Genomic DNA, 3407 nt, shown 5'->3' on the forward strand with positions numbered 1-3407 from the left:
TTTTCTATGCAGAATCTTATGTTTTGTTTTGGACATTTAATTCCTTAATCCACAGGAAATGATTTCCAGCTCCACTGATGGAGCAATTTCTCCTTTCCCCACTGAACTACTGTGCCGTCTGTTCAGTACCAGCATTCCAGCAGCACATGAATCAGCTTCTGGGTTCTCTATCCAACTCCAGTGCCCATTTTGTCAACCTATGCAACAACCTCCTGTCACTTCAATTGCCACAACTTCATAGTGATCCCAACATGTGGCAGGGACATCCCTCCTCACTTCAGAAATGTCCTGACTATTCCTGGTCCTTCACTCTTCTATATACATTTTTAGAATGACCTTATTAAGTTCCGTGAAATACCCTGTTGGGAGTTTAATCAAATGTGTTGAATCTCTGCATCCATTTGGGGGAGAACTGTCTTCTTTATAACATGTGCCCCAACCATGAATATGGTATGCCTCTCCATTTATTTATGTCTTTTAGAAATATATTCTATACTCCCTTCAGCAGCACATATACTGAAATTGGAATGATACAGAGAAGATCAGCGTGGCCCCTGCACAAGGATGATGTGCAAATGCACGAAGCATTTCATATCTTTGAGTCATTGTTTAGGCAGCATCAACTTCTGTTTATGGTGATGGAAAATCTGGCAATGGATATTGGTGATGGTTGCACAACACGATTAATGTAATTGAAGTCATTAAATTGTACGTGTGTAAAATGTTAAATTGGTGCATTATGTATATTTTTACAGTAAAAAAGTATACAAAAATGTATCTTAATGAAGTTTTTTATTTTCCCTATAAGATCTTATGCATCTTCTGTTACGTTTATTCTTAAATACTTGACAGTCTATTGTAAATGTGTTTTCTCTTTTGGGGGGTGATGGGTGTTTGCTGTTGGTATACAGCAATCCAACTAACATTGGGATATTTACATCTAGTGACTTCTTCACTAAACTCTCATATTATTAATAATAATGTATATGTAGATTCTTTTGGGTTTTTAACATAAACAATCATAAAAAAAAATCATCAGCAAATAATGATAGGCTTTCTTTCTCTCTTTTCAATCCTCGTATGGTGTCGTACCAAACACCAGACTCATTTGTAGGTTCTAGGGTGGAAGTTACAGGGTGGCAGGTTTCAAATTCATATTAGACAGACCTTTCTAGCAATTAAAGCAGCACAAAGCAGACGGGACTATGTCTTGATTATCCAATGCTGCTATAACAGAAATACCACAAGTGGATGGCTTTAATGAACAGAAATCTATTTTCTCATAGTTTAGGAGGCTAGAAGTCCAGATTCAGGGTGCCAGCTCCAGGGGAAGCCTTTCTCTCTCTGTTGGCTCTGGAGGAAGGTCACTGTCATCATCTTCCCCAGTTGAGGAGCTTCTCAGTTCAAGAACCCCCGGTCCAAAGACACACTCTGCTCCCTTTGCTTCTTTCTTGGTGTATGAGGTCCCCATGTCTCTCTCTTCCCTTCTCACTTTTATATCTCAAAAGAGACTGGCTTAAGACAGAACCTAATCTTATAGATTGAGTCTTGCCTCTAATCCCAGCTCATTAATGTCATAGAGATAGGATTTACAACACATAAAAAAATTACATCAGATGACAAAATGGTGGACAGTCACACAATACTGGGAATAGTGGCCTGGCCAAATTGACACACATTTTGGGGGGACACAATTCAATCGTTAACAGACTGCCTCCCTAAGTTGTGCTTTCTTCATGAAAGAGACACAAAAAAGGTCAGAACGAGACATTTCTTGGTAGAGGGAAGAAGACTGGTGCACAAGGTGAAGGCAGGTCTAGATGATGCTCAAGTGCCTTCCAATGTTAATATTTTGAGATCCCAATTTACTTCCTGTCCCTGAGGACCTTGACCGGGTGGTGATGGTTCTCAGAGCCTAATACACAGAACCTAGAAGCATCTAGGGCAGCCTACCTTACAGTCTAGCTGATAAGTTCCTGCCTGCCCAAAGAACAGCATGCTGTTCCTGCTCCAGAACCTTCAACTTGGAGGCCCACCTGGGGCACATTCTCCCCGGAGCATGTGGCATTCACCCCCTTCTCCTGTCTTTCACCCTCAGCATGGAGACCAGGCTCTCAGTGTGTCCCCCACCAACATACCCCTGCCCAGCAACCACTCCCCAGACTGGCACTTCATCAGAACTGCACAGAACCACATTCTGCAAATTCTGAGTCCAAAGGGTCTTGGGCAGAGCCCTGTACTCTGTATTTCTAAAGGCAGTGCTCACGGTGGTTCTGACTATCAGAGCCCAGCTCCTGCTAGGGGTCATCCCGTGAGCTAACCACACCAATGAGCACTATGGGACATGCTGGCTGGGGTCCTAGTGGACCATGTATCCACTGTTCACTTGGAGATGAATTTACAGTTCATGACCTTCAAGGTGAAGGTGGATGGGGCAAGGCCACTATTCCATGTTAGAAGTGGGAAGGCTGAGGCTGGGAGGCTCCACCTAGATATAAGGGGAAATGTGTCCTCCATTTATTTAGGAATTTTGGAGCATGTCTTCCTCCCCGCTGCCGCCCAAGTCCAAGAGTACATTCCCTCCACTCCTTTTCGCCTCAGGTGGGGACAGACATCTTTCTCACCCCCTTTGCCTGCCTCCTGCCCCTGCCCAGCCACCCTGGGTAGCGTTCACATTCCAAGTAGCTTATTTGTAAGGGAGGCCTGAATACAAGACTCTTTAAGGACTACTTGTGTTTTTCTTCCAGAGTTCCTGAGTGGCACAAATGGTTGAGTTCGGCTGCTAACTGAAAGGTTGGAGTTTTGAGTCCACCCAGAGGAACCTTGGAAGAAAGGCCTGGTGATCTGCTTCTGAAAAATCAGCCATTGAAAACCCTATAGAGCACAGTTCTACTCTGCCACACATGGTGTCACCATGAATTGGAGTCGACTCGATGGCAGCTGTTTCGGGTTTTGTTTCTGCTTACAGCACTGACTTCATGGCATGCACAACAGAAGAACTAACAGGTGTTGCCAGTCCTGACTGCACGTCCCATCACTGGAGTCAGGAGGCTTAGGAAGGGCCAGTACTTCCAGCTACCAGCCATGAGAAGACGTGCCCACATGCTGGAAAAGCAAGAAAGGAAACCCAGAGGAGCTCCGTCCACGCCAGCAGAGCTTGACCTTCTAGACTTCTTGGCCTTCTAGACCTTCTAGACTTCTTGGCCAAGGCTGTGGTTCGCAAGGCTTCGTTTTTCTGTATGTTCTGTAGCTCACAGCGTGTGGCTTAGGGCTGGCTGCCTGGCCTGGTTCCTTTTGTCCTTTTACCATAAATAAAATTAAGACAAGATAAAGGCATATTTTATGGAGTCTTTGCATGGACTTGCCAGTGGCCTGGTGAAAATGGCCTGCTGCTGGAAATAGCTGAC

General features: G+C 44.6%; 1 non-coding gene across 1 annotated transcript; it reads left to right on the forward strand.

The window, feature by feature from the left end:
- Window positions 1-492: 492 nt before the first annotated feature.
- Window positions 493-599, forward strand: LOC126070801 (U6 spliceosomal RNA). Its single transcript, XR_007516317.1, has one exon. It is a non-coding gene; the product is annotated as a U6 spliceosomal RNA (small nuclear RNA).
- The last annotated feature ends 2808 nt before the right edge of the window (window positions 600-3407 follow it).

The sequence above is a fragment of the Elephas maximus genome, chromosome 2 (genome assembly GCF_024166365.1).
Source record: "Elephas maximus indicus isolate mEleMax1 chromosome 2, mEleMax1 primary haplotype, whole genome shotgun sequence".
Classification (NCBI taxonomy): domain Eukaryota; kingdom Metazoa; phylum Chordata; class Mammalia; order Proboscidea; family Elephantidae; genus Elephas; species Elephas maximus.